The sequence below is a fragment of the Desmodus rotundus genome, chromosome 6 (genome assembly GCF_022682495.2).
Source record: "Desmodus rotundus isolate HL8 chromosome 6, HLdesRot8A.1, whole genome shotgun sequence".
NCBI classification, from domain to species: Eukaryota; Metazoa; Chordata; class Mammalia; order Chiroptera; family Phyllostomidae; genus Desmodus; species Desmodus rotundus.
Genome location: NC_071392.1, coordinates 101,277,829 through 101,296,400, shown reverse-complemented (window position 1 = coordinate 101,296,400; position 18,572 = coordinate 101,277,829). Strand labels below are relative to the sequence as shown.

The 18,572-nt window shown below is 40.6% G+C and overlaps 1 protein-coding gene across 2 annotated transcripts in view; it reads right to left on the bottom strand.

Moving 5' to 3' along the window:
• Positions 1-16,632, bottom strand: part of ADNP (activity dependent neuroprotector homeobox) — a 32,120-nt gene extending 15,488 nt beyond the window's left edge. Inside the window, exon 1 of one of the 2 annotated variants that reach the window (XM_053926307.2) lies at positions 16,051-16,632. The gene's annotated coding sequence lies outside the window, so the exon portion shown is untranslated. Of the gene's footprint in view, positions 1-13,851; positions 13,938-16,050 lie in introns of those variants that run through there. The other variant, XM_071221735.1, reaches the window with a different exon arrangement.
• Between the last annotated feature and the right edge of the window lie 1,940 nt (positions 16,633-18,572).

The following is an 18,572-nucleotide window of genomic DNA, read 5'->3' as shown; positions in this document are numbered from 1 at the left end:
CTGGCTCAAAGACAGCATACTTTAGTCCCTGTTTTTAGGGGTGGGGGTGGGGGAGGAGAAAAGCACATATAGCTGTGCCATTAGAAAGTAAGACAAAATAAAAAAAAAAAATAAAACCTAACTATAAACCTTTGACCAGGCACAGATAAATAATCGAGCCAGAAGGAAAACCCCCTTCCAAATTAAACCTCTCCAGGCTGTATTTTTAAGCTACTACAGTGTGGGTCTAGCATGGCATTTTCCAGTATATAATTCTTCATATTTTTTATTCATTCTTATATGATGCTTCCCAAATCTCTAATAAGAATCTGTATTAATTTAATATGCCAGAAAATAGAAGTAAGTATGATTGTGTGTCCTAGTTTCCATCACCTGCTGGTACAACTCTACTTTGATGGGCAAAAGTCAAAAGTAGTCTTACAATAATAAGAGAAAAAAGTTTGTTTTGCATACTTACAACTATAAACCTATTTTGCCCATTCCTGCACCTGGGAAATGAAAACTGAATGTTTTATCCGAGTGACTAACGCGTCAGTTATACTAGCAAATGAAACTCAACAATTATCATAAGGAAAACATTTCTAACACTACACTGAGAGCCAGACAAGATGGTTACATTTCATTCAGGTAACACCTAAACATAAGCTGTTTAGTATAAACCAGTGGTTTTTAACCCTACCCCACCCTCCAAAGGGGTGAAACCCTTGTTTCTAAAGAGATCTTAGTTGAAACACAAAAAACACAAAAGTAGAGGGGCTGGGCTTGAAATGAAGAAAGGAGAAACAGTTCTCCGTCTCCAAATAGCTCCTTGAAATAGTTACTTGTCTAAACTAAGCTCATAATGCAAACGTATGCCAAGGTGGCTGTCTACTGAAACATAAAATCTGGACCTAACTGGGCAATCAACCAAAGCAGGAAGTTTGATGGCTGTAACAGAACTCCTGTAGTTTAGTAAAAATATCCCATAAACAAAATTAGTCTGATCAAAACATGGTTATAGGAAGCCCAGAGTAAGCCTAAGGATTAGAACATAGTTTACTTTGATGCTGCCTTTTAAACATTTTTACAGTAAAGCTGTAAAGATAAATACAGTTTCTCTGGGAATATCTTTTACCTGGAGGGGGGAAAAATAACAAAGACCAGGAATGATGTCATTACTAGTAAAGAAAAGGACTGCTGTATATTTGCTAAGTTAATAAAAATTAGGAAGACATTCAAGCTACTTAATATAAACAATTTCAGTTTTGGTAATAACATCATCAACCCAAATTGACAATTAAGAAATCCAGACCCTTGATACTTAACTCAAAACCAAGTACAGTTAGTTGACTCTTGCACAACGTGGGGTTAGGGGCACCTGACCCTCTGTGCAGTTGAAAACCAGAGAATAACTTTTGACTCCCCCAAAACTTTACTACTGTTGACTAGAAAGCTTATTGGTAACAAATAGTTGATTAGCACATATTTTGTATGTTAATAGGTACCATATACTATATTCTTACAATAAAATAAGCTAAAGAAAAATATTAAAAAGAAAAGATATTTACAGTACTATACATATTTATTGAAAAATATCTGCATATAAGTGTGGGCCCACACAGTCAACTGTACTCCATATATAACAACCTTATAACCCACACTGGGGCTTAAGATATTCAAAGTGTCTTTAAGCAACTAAAAATTGTTAAGTCATGCTATTTTCTAAGAAGCTAGGCATTTAAAGATTCTCATGAAGAGAATCAAAGTATCAGTTACTTCACTGCTACCCATGACACTTAAACAAATTTTATAATGTCTCTATGGAAACATTTAGGACCTGGTTAAGATAAGTAATATTTAGGCAGAAAGAAAAGATCATTCCCATATTCATGCACCCTCTTTTCCTTCTTCCTCCCCCTCAGCAACAAACTAATATCTGTCAACACCATTCATTGAGTAAAACTGGTCATCATAAAACACTTTCTTTTTATAAGCAATATACGCTTACCTTTCCTGACTATGAAGAGATATGAAGAGAACAGACACCTCATTTGCTTTTAAGGGTATCGCTAAGTCCTACATTTAAATTAAACCCGTTGTAAAAAGGTCTATATATTGATATTTGTATTTTTAAAAATGAACCTTGTACAGCCATAATGGCACAACCCTCCAGCAAGTGAGCACACCCAGACTGCATTCAGTCTGGAAGCAATCACCACTCAGTCTTTTTCTAAAACATGGTCCTGAACAGAAGCAGCTGATCTTTCAATTTCCTATAAACTTGGGCAAAAAACCTTCCAGATGCCAGAAGTTCTTCATAGAAAGGCAGCTCTGTCTCCTCTCTTGATTTCAAGTCCCAAATACCACAGAACAAGTGACTATCTGACTATCCAGGGCAGAATGCTTTTCTGGATTAGCAGATAAAACTGTGCAGCATGACAGACGTAAGAAAAGAAAGTTTAGTCTCCTCTCTCAATGTGCAGTAGTGTTGAGGCTAAAAAAAGGGTTCTGAGAAGCCCAGGAGAATCAAAGAAAAATTACTTTGCAAATGAAGACACACTTGTACCAAAAGCTAAATCTGAATGAACATTACTTATGTTTCCCAGGATGATAATATTGGAACACTGTTAATAAAGACAAGCAGCAGGCAGGAAATGTACCCAATTTATGTTTTCTTTTATTCTTTACTTAACTGCATTGACATTTACTAGTCTGTTTGACAATGAAATGAACCACCCAACCCTCAATTGAGTAAAACGTCAAATACAAAATTGCCTCCACTTCAGGGAAAAAACCCAAAAACTTTGATTTTCTTTAGTTTTTAAGCAAATCAATTTCTAAACCCTGTATATTTAAGTTTTCCTAACTATTTCTTTGGTAGGTAGACTATATTTATGAAGGTAAAGTGAGTATGTTTACCTAAATATAGTATTTTGTACATCTGAAACCATTTGGTCATACAAACACTTTTGCTCACTTCTTGTCAGTGTGTGAATCCCTTCTACAACCAGCCCTGCTCTAAGAGACTATTTCTCTGCCTGATCACCTCCAATGAGGGGGGCACAAACCCCACCAGGCAGCTCATTTCACAATGGACAGCTCTGCTCACAAGTTTACTCTACAAGGTTTTGTGACCTGCTTGCAACTCAGCTCAGCTACAGAAGTCGCGAATTGCTTGGTCACATAACAGTCTTTTAAGTGTTTAAGACACTTCCTCCTTCCCTCCCAAGTTTTGCCCCCTCTCCAAGTTAACCATTCTCATTTCTTTTACCATTCCTTCTGATACTGCATAAGCCAACCACCAATGGATGGGTTCTAGCTTGTCAATCTCTTTGATGCCCTGAATAAACTTATTCTAGATGTGACATAATCAGAAGGTCAAGTGGGACAACACTTCTGTAACTCTGGATATTGTAATTATTTAAGTTTTTCTTTTTAAACTTTTTTTTTCTTTTATTGATTCTATAGAAAGGGGAAGGAAGGGAGAAAGGGAGAGAAACATTGACTGGTTGCCCCTTATATGTACCCCAACTGGCAGCCAAACCTGCAACCCAGGCATGTGCCCTGACCAGGAACTAAACTGGGATTTCCCCGTTTGTGGGATGATGCCCAACCAACAAGTCACACTGGCCAGAGCTGGCCATTATTTTTAAATTAATCTCCTGAAAGGTGCATTTGTGTTGGTGGCAGCCACTTCACATGTATGATCAACCCAAATCTTTTTCTTTTTTGCACATGTGCTGCCCTTTTCAGCATTAGCTGGTTCAGCTGGTGGAAAAAAGATTCTATACTGAATCCATGTCTGGTTAGAAGGGCAGTAACATCAGCTGTTTTTAAGTATCTTCTCAATTGAAGGGGCAGGAGCAGCATTCTGATCCCAAAATGAAAAGGAACAAATGTCCAGTACAGGCCTTAGGAAAGATGAGAGACCGAGATTCATATTCCAAATCACAACATCAACTGCAATGTTATAGAAAAGCAGCCCTTTGAACCACTGAAAGTACCTATGGGATGCCTAATCTAAACTCTTCTCATTTTACAGATTAGCAACTAAGGTGAAGCAACTGGCCTAGGGATGATCAGCTGGTCAGTGACAGAGAAGGCAGGGTCTCAAGGTTATTTCCAGATCTAGGATGAAGCACTCTCCCCTCCTCCCCATTACCCACACAGACGAAGCTCTGATCTCTGACATTAATTAAAAGTAAACGACGGCCCTGGCTGCTGTGGCTCAGTGGATTGAGTGCTGGCCTGAGAACTGAAAGGTCAATGGTTTGATTCCCAGTCAGGGCACATTCCTGGGTTGTGGGCCAGGTCCCCAATCAATGTTTATCTTCCTGTCTTTCTCATTCCCTTCCCCTCTCTCGAAAAATAAATAAATAAAATCTTTAAAAAAATGTAAACAACAGCATGTTATATACATAAACCCAAAATACCAGAACTTCAATCCCCAGGAAGAAATGACCTTGAAAAAGTTCAGCCACACTGTAACAGCTCAAGTGGTGAAAGAGAGATTAAGAATATACACTCCTCTCAGGTCAGACAGTCCCATCACATCCAGAGAAGTGAACCAAGAACTCAGCTGTGAGACCACTTGCCCTAAAGTGCTCTTTACCAGCACCTTGGATGCCAGCAGTCACTGATAGTCACATCTGAAAGGTATCTTTCTACCCAATTTGTAATGGTAATCCTTGTAAAAGGAAAACCACAACCTTGGAATTCTTAAATAAAACAACTTTTCACTAAACAAAGACATGGCCTGTCTTTCCTTTATCATTTTCCCATTATTAATACCCAAGACATGTTCTTCCCAAAACTGCTCGGGAAAGCAGAGGCCCTGGTGATCTTTTTTCCTGGAAGGCAGGGGTTGGCAGGAGGCTAGTCAGCTCTTTAACTGCCTCTTCAGCTCCCTTTCCCAAATCAAGTTCCATTTGTTTTTGTTACAAAAGCAACTGGGAAATGAAAACACACACACACACACATACACAATCTGCACACTAATGTTCTCAGTAGTATTCTTGATACCCAAGGGGAAACAACCCAAACCTTCAGCTGATAAATGAATAAACAAAATGTGGTATTATCCACACAATGGGATACTTCGGTCACAGAATGGAATGATGTGCTGATACATGCTCCACATGGATGAACCCTGTAAACATTATGCTAAGTCAGTCACAAAAGTCTACTTTGTTTGATTCCAGTTACGTGAAATGTCCAGAAAAGGCCTATCTACAGAGATGGAAAGGAGATTAAAGTTGCCTAGGGCTTCGGGAGTTAGAGGAGAAAATAGAGGGTGCCTACTACTGGGTTCTTTAGGGGGTGATAAAAAATATTCTGTAGGCAATTCTGGTGCTAGTTACACAACTATGAATATACTAAAAAACATTTAATTGTACACTTCAAGTAGGTGAATTATTAAGGTATATGAACTGTATCTCAACAAAACTGTTAAAAAGAAAAAGGCAATTAGGCCTAGTACAAGATTACAAAATATGGAAAAGGCAAAGAACACAAAGTAACCTAAAATTTTACATAAAGACAACAATAGTTAACACTGAGATAATATTTATCCTTGCAGATTTTTATGCACACAGAATGTTTTTCTTTTAAAAGAAACAAAATCTTTGTATTTCAGCATTTATACATGCAGCAGGAAAACTAATGTTGCTTAGAAATTTTGTAAATTTTTATTCTAAGAACTGGTTTTTTTCCAACAAGCTAAATACTAGCCTCAAATGGCTATTGAGCTTAAAATGAGGTTAGTCTGGAATGAATTGAGATGTGCTTTAAAATTATTTTGTTTGTTTACACTGTGGTAAAATATACAACAAAAATGGTTAAGACAGTAAATTTTATAGTGTACAGCTCAGTGGTATTAAATAGTCACAATATTGTGCTATCCTCACCACCATCCATTGCCAGAACTCTTTTCATCTTCTGCACTGAAACTCTATACCCATTAAACGCTAGCTCCCCATTCTCTCCCCCTCTACATCTGGCAGCAACCATTCCCATTCTACTTTGTTTCTGATTTTGACTACTATAAGTACATTCATGTAAGTGGAATCAAAGTATTTGTCTTTTTGTGACTGGCTTATTTTACTTGGCATAATGTCCCCAAGTTTAATTCATATTATAGCATGTATCAGAATTTCCTTCCTTTTTAAGGCTGAATAATATTTCCCACAACACATACACATTTTGCTTATCCATTCATCTGTTAATGGACGCCTAGATTACTTCCACCTTTAAGCTATTGTGAGAATAATGCTGCCACAAACATGGCTGTACGAGTCAGTATCTCTTCCAGGTCCTGTTGTCGTATCACGTAATTCTATGCTTCCATAGCAGTGCTACCTTTACTTCCCACCTGCAGTACACAAGGATTCCAATTTCTCTACATCCTCATCAACCCTCGTCGTTTTTTTGATAATGGCCATCTTAATGGTGGTGAGTTTCACTGTAGTTTTGATTTATATTGCTTTAATTACTACTGATGTGGAGTGTCTTTTCATATGCTTTACTGGCCAGTTCTGTCTATCTTCTTTGCAGAAATATGTATTTGAGTACTTTGCCCATTTGAGATATACTTGTGAGTATAAAACATACTTAGGATTTCCAAGATTTAGTATAAAATATATCAAGTATCTCATAAATACCTTTACAAAAATACTGATATTAAAATGACAATATTTTTGTGTATACTAGGTTAAAATATTATTAACATTAATTTTTTAAAATGTGGCTACTGGCAATATAGATCAACCCCCAAAACATGCTAAATAAAAGCAGCTAGTCACAAAAGGACAAATACTGTATGATTCCACTCGTACGAGACATTAAGAATAGTGAAATTTATAAAGACAGAAAGTAGAAGGGTAGCTGCCAAAAGCTGGGGGAAGGGAGAATGGGGATTATTGTTTAATTGGTATAGTTTTAGTTTTACAAGCGAAAAAAGTTCTGGAGATGGATGATGGTAGTGGCTATACTACAATATGAGTGTACTTAATGTCACAGAACTGCACACTTAAATTGGTTAAAATGATGTTATATACATTTTATAATTAAAAATAGATAAATTAAAAAAAATGTAGCTACTGGAAAATTTAAGGCAACAGTAGTGATTTTGGAACCAGATTAAGATTTGCTTGCGATTTTATCATCAGGGTAGCCTGGGTCTCTTTGCCAAAACTACAAATTTCAAGTATCTGTTTAGATTCCTTTGAACAGGGCAGATACTCAAGAGCAAGTCCTGAATGCAGTACAGAAACTTTGAAGGCCTTTACAAATTTCGAGACCATTTTGGACAATATTAAATGAGAGACCGTATGGTAATACATTAATAGTCCTCAAACTGTCAAGTACTTAACAAAAAAAATCCTAGTAGAAAGTTCACTTTCCCAGCAAATCTGCTCCACTCCAAGAGGCCAGGAACAGTGGAATGCAGTAACGTGACATACAAGAAAACCAACTTTACCAAAGGCTAACTGATATGGACAAGAATTAAGTTCCTGCAATGCTGACATCCCATCAGAAACCATGTTAAGATGATATTATTTGAGGACCTGCTATATATTACTTTGTCAATGTCAAAGGCTTCAATTAATTCTGTCTTAACTTAATAGATTCAATCCAGCTGGGGTTACTTTAATGAGAAGCTCAACTATTTTTTAGTTTTGCAAAACTGAAATGATTCTAGAATATATAGCAGCAGAAAAAGACCACACTCATTCCAGACCTACTGGATCTGAAAGGTCTGCAGAATCATGGAGCCTCAGGTATGAGATAGTAAGATACTGATATGATAACAAAAGGAAGGGAAAAAAAAGGTTCAAGGGTAAAGTCTATAGTCTACACCAAAATTTGTGCTTTCCAGTAAGACTATTATTTTCACGGACAAAAATTTAGCTGACCTATCTGCCACATGTGAAAATTTTTATCTCAAAACTTCCAATTTCTTTAACAAGGTGACAAGCACAGTAAAGCTTTCCTGCCAGAAAACAAAGATTATAGTGACTAAGAATACAGTGCTAGAGTTGGACAGTGTTTAAATACCTACCTCTGCTACTTACTATCTTTGTGACCCTAAAAATGTCATTTAACCCCCGGAGGTTTGTCTCTTTATGGTATAACTAGGACACTATTGTTGAAATGCCAGGATTAAATGAGATGATGCCAGTTAACGCTTAAAAGCAGTTATTACTATTATTACTTTAAACCAGATCAGATACTGGAATATCACTTTGAATATTATGAGTCCACACCAGAGTATACTCTTTTAAAAAGCATGAATTATTATTATTCCTGGTAATCAGATGTGTTCACCATACATCTGTTCTGGTACATGTATGATGTGCATTCAAACTTAAACATATGCATAGAGTAGTACTTTTATACATGTGTGTGAACCACTCATGTCAGAGTAAGCTTTTTTTTTTTTTTTAAACCCTCACCCAAGTACATTTTTTTATTGCTTTTAGAGAGTGAGAGGAAGGGAGAGCAACATTAATGTGAGAGAGAAACATCGACTGGTTACCTCCTGTACATGCCCAGGCCAGGGATTGAACCCTCAACCTTTCATTTATGGGACAGCACCCCAATAACTGAGCCACACCAACTGGGGCAGAGTAAGCATATTCTTAACTTTACAAGCTGTGTAGCACTTAAAATGCTTATGCAACTGAACATCTGCAAATACCCAAAATAAACCTATGTGACTTACAGTTGTGTAGAAATATAGAATGAAATTTAGATTTTGTATATTTATTAAAAAATGTGAGTCACTCCCTTTTTAAGACTTTCACGCTAAAAGACTAGTGAAAATGCTATTATGTTACTGCTTATCCCATTACTTTCAGATTTCAGACAAGAACTCTAGCTACGTCCACCAGAATTTCTGGAACGCCAATGGAACCAATAGTTTTCAGGGTGTACTTCTGAGAGCCTGCTGAGAGACTACTTAAGGAATGAATGTGGATGGAGGGGAAGACAGTGCCTGAGGTACAAGATGAAAGCCAAGCAACTGCAGCCGGAGGTGTGGCTCCCTAACACAACGTTTTATATACTGGTTTACATAAAATTTGTTTGAAAGGGGGAAAGATGCCTCACTGCTTAATAAAAAAAGATTGAGAGTATCTCTAACATCCCAATCCAGCTTTAGGGAGTAAGAGATGAGGAGCATTTCCCAATATACTACTTAAGAATGTACTACATAAGAATTCCATAGGCTCAGAGCTGCTTGCTGTCAATATAGGTGGAAAACCTGGCCTAAGAGAAACGTGAAAAAAGGAAACCGACTTACAAGTGGGCCTAAGAGAACACTGAGATATGTCTCTGGAATCATTCCAGAGGCATGTGGCTAGTCTTTGCATCTAAATGGCATAAGACAAAAGTAGAATATTTTCAACCCCTTAGAAAATTTTTCACGCTCTATCAAAACTACTCAAATAATTTTCCCATAGTAACAGGAAATGTACTTTTCTTACCATTCCTAAAAAATAAAACAATACACTGAAATCACTTTACCAAGTTTTTATAATCCATCTACTAGAATCAAGGCTTAGCCAAAACATTTTTATTCTTACAGCAGGTTTTGACACTTAATGGTCAATCCTTGTATTTTCTGCAGAGAAGTTTTATTTTTTTGTTTTTTAATCTAACTTGATCTTGAAACAGGATTCTGAGCACTCACTACATTAGGACACTCCAATCTTAATTCACCTTTCACAAAAGCAAGCAATCTAATTGTTGACTTAAATAGATAATTCCGACTTAAAATCCTAATACATTTTGCTGTATTTACACTACACAGAAGTTTCTTCAGATATACCAGGTTTCAAAAGACACTACTCATAAAAGTTCTGAATTGTTGGCAGCTTTTGCCAGAAAAGGAAAGATTTACAGATTTTCGAGGGAAGCACAGTTTCTGCAAGCTTTTAAACGGAGTATAATGGGTTCAGAAAAAGACAGAAATGGCAGAATGGCCAAAGCCAGCAATTACCTGTCTAAGCAAAAATAACTACTCACAGGGGAGAAGGAACAAGACTGTCCTAAACCAAAATATTGGGAAAAGCAACAGGACCATAATCAAACTTTCCCCCCCAGATCCTTATTCAGGTAACTTCAAACCAGACACATGCTACTTCAACTCACCACACCACCACAATTTCCATCTGTACTGTTCCTGATGGGGGCGTGGCTAACTTCTTTAATTGTGGAGCCCATTTGGGATCCTTGGGTGTTAGCTGACATATAAGCACAGAATATCACTATGAAGTTATGAGGCATTCATTTGAGCCCTCATTAACCAAACAGCTCACAGGAGCATTATAAAAGCCTGTGTTCTGAACATAGGCCTGGGAACTAGCCCAGACATATTCTGGGGCTCACTTCATCACTGCACGTGGTAGTGCCGTAATTTCCCTACTTGTGAAACAAGGACAGTTCTGGGAGAATTGAGTGTAATTTATAAAAGTACTTGGAAAATAAACAGGCAAGCCATCAATATTATTTCATAATACCACAAAGGCCAGCAAGGGGGCCTTTACACTTTAACAGCTCATCCTTATTAAAGGCATCAACCAAGTCACATGAGAAATGTCACATAAACAAAAACCACCTAAAGTTGAGCAACTCAACTACAAATTACCTATCTTCACTGGAGAGGGAATTCAGATGTATATGGATTGATTTTCAACTCTATAGGCTGATCAAACACTGCACGAGTCTCATATGGATGACATGCATGTTTCTGAGTTACATCTTAAACTGCAGTGTATGTTCAGGGCAGTCTTCCCTTAGCAAACTCTTACCAAAAATCTTTTATGCTCCCCTTTATTTCTGGAACACCGCTGAAAGTCTTAAGGTTTTAGAATGCCTTTAGCTGCTGTCTTAGAACTATACTAGGAATCAATAAAACCAAGGAAGCTTGTGAGTGCACCTCAAAGAACTCCTGAAGACAGGACAGTGAATACATAAATGCAGGCGAGGGAATCCAGAACAGAAATAGTGTTAAGAATTTTGCATTTTACACTGATTAGAATAAAAATGTACACTCTCAATCAAAACTGGCACTTTAAATAGTTTGCTCCCATTTTATCTGTGACTTTATACACCTCCAACATAACCAGTTTGATATATATGCATCCCGATTTGAAAAGCCTGATTAACATGTGAAGGGAATATGGATTCCATTTAAGCTGACCCCTAACCTGACAGGTGTCAAAGGTAGATCTTGACCAACACACAGGTGTAAGGAACACCTTACCTAAGAGACTGAGGGAGCACTATCACCCTGCCTATCACTTTCTCATTAACAGGGTCAGGAACACAAACAATACAAAACCACGAAATCATGATGGAACCATGGCCATTCATGTTGGGCAAAAACATGGATGACTTCTTTTATAAAGTATCTCAACAATCAAGGTGGAAAGTACCAATGTATAAACAAACATCTTTTACATTCAAAGTACCAATTCAGTTAGTGTGGGGCTTTGGTTTGTAAGTTTCAAATGCCAAGTTTCCAAACAAACAAGTAAAAGGTGTACGGACAGTGGTGCACCTCAGCAAAACATGGCCTTTACTCCAGATTTAATACCACAAGCTCTTACCAAACTATAGGAGGGAAAACTGTGTAAGTTTATGTGATGCTAACAACATATCAACTATAATTAAATTATTTACATAGGGGAGCAACATTTTTCTTAGTCTTCATGCCTTTTTAGGCAAGTAAATTAAATTTCAACTCTCATGGAAAGTATTTTACCTCCTGGAAGACATAACAGGGTTTATGACATTCTTTTAAAGTGAAAGTCTGTTGAAGTTGAAGTTGAAGTAGCTTTATTACAAAACTGTTGGGCATTCTGATGTAGACTACAAATTAACTTCTAATCTTATAAAAATTTTCTTTTGTACTTTCATATCATTTTTAAAAAGTTTGTTTCACTAAGATTCTGCTAGGTTATTTAAAAATATCTACAATGTTTCATTCTCACATGTTTTTCTCTGTACTTACATTGCCAGCTCTGAAACAGTGGATTGTATTTTATGTATGTGTGCACACATGCAATAATGGAACTAACCTGCTAAGGTCTATTACAACACGTGCAATTCTGTTCTTTATATGTTTCTCAAAAGAAAAAAAAATACACTTGAATTCTGAGGATTTTATTTCCTCTATTGATTCCTTACTTGCTTTTTATAACAGCTCGACCTTCCTTATTAAACCATAATTTCAATGAAATGTATAGCCAGAATATGTACATCATAACAGTAGCAACCAACAGTTACTTACTAAAATTTTCAAAATATCAGTATTTTTAATATATTTTTCAAAATTTATAAGGAAAGCAACAACTCATAGTGTACCTTCTGTAATTATGCTTTTAGTAATCAAATATAATACATGTATGCATGCATGTTATAATGAAAACCAAAAGCCATTTTACTTGATAAAACCTATTTATTGGTTGGTTATTTGGTAGCAAGTACACATTCATGGAAAGGTCTATTGTAATTAGAGAATCTTTGAAGTTGTTAGAGGCTCAGCAACTCTTGAGATTGGGTCATCCAAATATGAGTAACCGAGAAATTACTTGACACAGTCTGTTCAATATGGTGACATTTTAATATAAATAGTATAAGAACTTTTCTTGCACTTCGGCTTAAGGAAAAAATTAGAAACTTAAGCAAAACAAATTAACAGTCGGTATGTTTAAAACCAGTAACTCCCAGATAGGTAGGGCAGGCAGGGGTCTTCAGAGATTCACAGCCCAATGAAGAAACCATATCAAAGACTTCAGGATACCCATCCCCTAACCTATAGTTAATTGAGGTTTTTTATTACATACTTTAATGAACCCTCACAATTAACCTAAATCCCAACCTTCAAGCCCAATTGTTTCACCTTTTTATTTTCGAGTGTCAAAACCAGGAAACCTTTGAAACCACAGAATACACGTTTTTCTAAGAGCTCACAGCAACTTTTCCTGTAGAGGGAAAATGGCTATTACCACTAAGGACATCAGTTAACACTGTATCTTATGTATAATTTGCTAAATCAAACAAAAGGATCTTCAACAACTTCATCTCAAACATATCCTCAAATATGAAACTGTCTTCAAATTATTCATTTAAAACTCATGTAACTATGTATCAAAGATCAAATACAGGTCAAAACTCTATCTAACAAACACTAAACGATATTTAAAACTTACAAATACCCATTTAGATTAAGTATCTCATCCTTGTAATTACTAAATAATTATAAAAAGCAAGATAATTAAGACTCTAATGGAATATCTCAACCAAACTGCCTCCTTCTCACTCACCAAAATTTTACTTGGCAGCAAATGTCCAATGAAAAGTCTCCCTTAAGCACCAAGTGGTTAACTATGTATCAAACAATACACCCATTCATTTCCCCATAAATTTGCCTTGGTGTATCTATATAAAATACCTGTAACAAAGTCTTCAAAGTACCCTTGGGTATCAACCACTGTTAATCTTTGGTAGCAAGTGAATATTCATGAAAAAGCCTGTTCTGATCAGAGAATCTTTAAGGTTTTTAGAAGCTTAACAACTTGAGATTGGGTCACTAAAATAGCATAACTGAGAACTTAACATACTTTATGTAAAAGAGTGCAGAATGCAAATGATTAAACAATATCAGCAACTTAAAATTTTCCTAAGTTGTAAGTCATTTCTCCATTCATAACTCGAGACTGCAACTGCAACCAGCTCTAACCGGTTCCTTGAGGAATGTGGCTAGGCTGAAATTTTGGAAGTGTTGGCTTTGGTGGAGACCAAGGAGGAAAAGTCTCTGGCTTCCCTGTTGCTGCAGTTCTCACCCACCAAAATGAATATACCCACCGGTGTGAACTGATAATGTGGTCCAAAGAGCAAAGCAGGAACGGAGTCCAGATCCTCAAAATGGTAGTACAGGGCGTAACCACTAGGCCACCTATCAGTTCAGAACAAAAAGTACAACCCTGTGCATCATGGTGCAAAAGCTGGGGCCTAGGTTTCGCATTGTGCACCTCACACCTAGGAAATAACAAGAGGAGTAAAATCTACAGAAATCAACACACCCCAAGAAGATGGGTGTTCACAGAAGACTGGTGTCAACGCTTTTGCAAAGGTGGCTGGCTGCTAAGATAATGAATGGCAGTTACAATTCTAAAGTTGCAAAGAAAATTTTACAATCAACTGTTGAGTTTGACAATGAAGAACTCAACATGGGCTTGATGTTTACCAACAAGGCTTTGCAAATCACGACACCCTGCTACATGCTCACGAGAACTCCTGCTCACTAACGTCTACTACCCCTCAAGAATGATTAACTAGCAAAGAGTTGGGAAGATTTGGGCCATGAAGAAGGGAGGTAATCAGCAATACCCCAAACCAGTTATTCTCAGGCTTGAAGCTTTTCCCTTTACCACCCGACCTTGGAAAGACATGGTGACACATGCAAAGCTTAAGGCGGAAGAATTCCAGAGAAGGGGGAATCTGTGTACCAAGGATGTGTCAAGGTGATTCATCAAGAACAAAAGTAGATTGTGGGTCAACACTTTTGAAAAGTAGAAAGAACTTCTGTAAGGCAAGGTGGATTCTTTAATAAGACAGAAAATCACTGCTCTTGACTCACTTAGTCCTTCGCCATGTTGCTGTCAGCTCACCAACTAGGAGTGCAGTGTGTCTTGCTGAGCCCGTTTTCCCTTGGTCTGTAGAAGGCGCTGTAAAGCACATCCTGTTCTAGCTCTGGGGCCCTTCCCCCGCTCTGCAGCCTTACCCAGTGCAGAGAATGCGCCCCCTACTGACTCCAACGCTCATTGCCTTTAGCCGACTTGGCTGCGGTGCATTTTGGGTGGGGGCTGGTATTTTCTTCATGGCCATAAACCAGAAGCAACAATGCAGATTTATAAAGAAACTGTATCAAGGTCCCCAGGAGATTCTTTTCTTTTTTCATTTTGAAGGGTCAAGGCACTTGCACGAGAAGCATCAGGAATAGGAATTGGATGTGTGGGGATGGACAGCATTAAAATGGCAAACACGAGAAACAGTTTGGTTCTCTTTCCCTCCTAAGCCTTTGTCTGAGAAATGGGGTTATGGCAAGAACTGTCTAGAAGAATTGGTGAATGAAAGAACATCAAGAACACTTAATGTGGGCGTGTGTGGCTAAAAAGGATATTAGATCTTCGTGCCCGATATTGGGCAGAAGAGGAAGAGAAGCAATCGCGCCTTTTCCAGCAGACAGGCATCCAGGTTGGGGCGGGGGGGAGGGGAAGTCAGGCAGGCAGGCAGCCCAGAGCAGAGGAAAGAAGAGGTGAATAAAAGGGTACTCAAAGAACTACTCCCATTCATTGCATTAAAAACAAAAAAAAATCTTTTCGCAGCTTTCTGGGTTTCCATTTTCTACCATCTCATTGCAAAGTTGGGGCTCACAATGCTCGTCTAAGAGGTCGTGCTAACCAGGCACTGCGACTGAGTAAAGAGGGTGGTGGTGGACCCCGTGGCCAGGATAGGAGGGGAGCTAGCATGTTGGGGAGGAAGGATCGCACAGGAGAGGCAGACTTTCACTCCGTGCTGTGCATGCTCCCCGCCCCCCAATCTGTCCCCCTTCCCCTAGCTAAGGGTGGGTAGACCTGGCAGAAGGCTCGTCCCAGGCTTTAGGGGTGTGGGTGGGGGCTCGTTGGGAGTGCGGGGCGGGAGGAAGGAATGAGCTCCAGGGATGGGAGAAGCTAGGTTATTGCTGGGGGCGGGGTGGAGGGAGCTGCCATCAGCGCCTAGAGCTCCGGGGCCAGGCTGGCTGCTGGCCTCCGCGGGCTCACGAGGCTGGGAACAGCGGTCGGGCTGCAGGAGGAGGCGCCTAGCCCCCGGAGCAAAGCCGGGGAGCGGTCCGAACGGGGCGGGCGGTCCGTCAGACCCGGAGTATGCAAAGGAGCATGTGTGGTTGGAGGGCTGGCAATTTAAACAACAATGCGCCCGCGGGGTCGGCTCGGCGGGAGCCGCGCGGACGGAGGATCGGGAGCAGGGTCGGGCCGCCGGGCCGCGGGGCCGCGCGCGGCTTACCTTGACTCGGCCTCCAGGCGAGCGCGGGGCCGGCGTGCTCGGGGGCCGGGCGGTAGCAGCGGCGGGCGGGTGGCGGCGGCACGGCGGTGGCGAGGGCGCGCCCGGGGCCTCGTCGCGCTCTGGCTCGGTGGCCTCGGCGGGCTCCGGCTCGCGCCGCGGCCGCGGCTGCTGCCGGGGGGCGCGGCGGGCGCAACAGAGCGGCGGGCGGCGGCGGCGGCGCGAGCAGCTCCCTCCAGTACCCGCGCAGGCGGCGGCGGCAGCGTCGTCGAGCGGTGCAGACAAAGGAGGGGCGGAGGGAGGAGACGGAGGGTGTGGGAGAGGCCGCTTCACCGGCGCGGGCAGGCGGGCGGCGGCGGCCGCGCTCCTCTCGCTCTTCAGCTGCGGGGACCGAGAGAGGGAGCTGTGCCTGAGACGCCAAAATCCCCCTTAGCGCTGCCCGCGGGCGGGGGAGGGGGCACAAGATGGCGGCGGCCAGTGGGGGGCGGGAGTTCAGCTCATGGATCTCGGCGGGCGGCGGAGGGGAGACCGGGCCGGCGGAGGCTGCGGCGGCAACGGGCGGGGGAGGGGGCTGATCCCGCGTCTCCCCTCAGCAGACAATACAAGCGCCTCAGAGCGAGTCCCTGAACCTGCCCTAGCCAAAATGGCGGCTGAGAAAGAGCGGAAGTGACGTAAGAACTCATTAGCATAAGAGGACTCATTGTCCAGCTAAGTGGAGGGGGGGGGCAAATACCCCTTCCCCATATGTCCCCCAGGGACAACTCTTGTTATTCCCACTTGTGCTTGCACCTTAACTTTTTCTTAGGGAGGTGGCACCAGAACCCCCGACCCCGCCTAGGGGAAATTATATAATCCCCACTGAGGGGGAGCTCTCGCGAGAAGCACGATTTGCCATTGACCCACTAGGAGGCGCCGCGAATAATGGCCGCAGTGCGCTTCCAGGGCCCGTGTGCGCGGAGGGCGCCTTCCACTGGCCACAGCGCCGGCGGCGGAGGCACATGCAGAGGGCCGTAGCACCCCCTGCACTCAGGTGGCGGTGCTGGGGATCCCTGCGCGGGCCCAGCTGGGCCTGGACTACATCTGGCGGGAGGGGGCGTGTGGGCCGCCCCGCGGCTCCACGTGCCGAGAGGGCCGTGCGCTCACTGGCTGGGCAGCAGCCGGAAGGGCAGGGATACCTGGCCGATCTTGCCTGACGCCTCTAGTTTTTAGTGAGGTGTGAGGGCCTCGTGCTTCACACACCGACTTGAGGTGAGACACAACCCCAAGGATGATGCCTTCCTAATGGGGTGGGTTATTCAGTAGACAGGGGCTGTGTTTTATAGAAGGCAGGTTGGTGCCCCTGGACTTGACATTCTTCCAAGGCAGTGATGGCCTCCTCTGTTTGGCCTGGAGAAAACAAATGGGATCCCTAGGGTTTTGAAGCCACTGGACTGGTGAAGCCTAAGGATGAGAAATGATGTTGCCAAAGGACCTCAAGATCCTTAAAAACTACACTTGCTTGTAGTTCCAGGGACACGTTTAGTGCTCCCACGATCTGACTGCATAAGGCAGCACATGGGCAGACCGCCTTTGTAAAATTAATAGCATCTGAGAGTATACCATTGGCTCAACACAGTGAAAAGTACATGCCAATTGTGAAGAATTAACCAAGCTTGTTTTAAGTATTGTTCTATAAATACACTGTCTTTTGCTGTTACTGTAAATTTCAAGGTAACAGTTTCAAACTATACTTAACACCCCCAAAGAATCTTACCTTAATTGAAAATAGTACAAATTGTGGTTACATGTTGCTAATGTAACCTTCAGTTAGTAGATTTAACAAGGTGTTTCATCCAACAGAGTATTTCATTAATTTCAGAATTTGTGAAAGTACACCCTTAAAAACCAAATCAGTATTTCAAAGGAAAATAGCTGGAAAAAGTTGTAAAATAAAACAAAAAGCGGTGTGAGGGGACAAAGCATTTGGTTTAGACCAGCGATTATCAACCAGCGTGGTGCAAGAATTTTAAAAACATGCGATATCTGACTATTTAGTCAGGGGCACGCTTTCCCCTTAGATTGTCAAATAAAAAAATGACAACAGCCAAAACAACAACAGCTGCCTGGTGTGAATGAATCAAAATTATACCTTTTTTTTTTTTGGTAAGAGTGGCAAAAATATATATTTTTTGGTGTGCCACAGAAATTCAGTAATTAGTTTATGTGTACCACGAGATGAAAAAAGGTTGAAAATCACTGGTTTGGAGAGACAAAGATGACTCAATTACATGTTGCAGAAGACAGGCAAGAGCTAATATGAAGTAAACAAAATAATTTTATCTTAAGTGTAGATTTCCTTAGATATACTTAGATTTCACACAGCGATAATACAAAGGGAGAACATCTGGATTTCATCCTTGGCCTCATTTACAAAGTAAAAAGGGATGCTGGATTCACATGTAAATGATTTTAGTGTTTAAGTCACTGCATTTACTACAAAAATGCATCTAAATAGTCTAGATTCTTTTCTAAATAACTTCCAAATG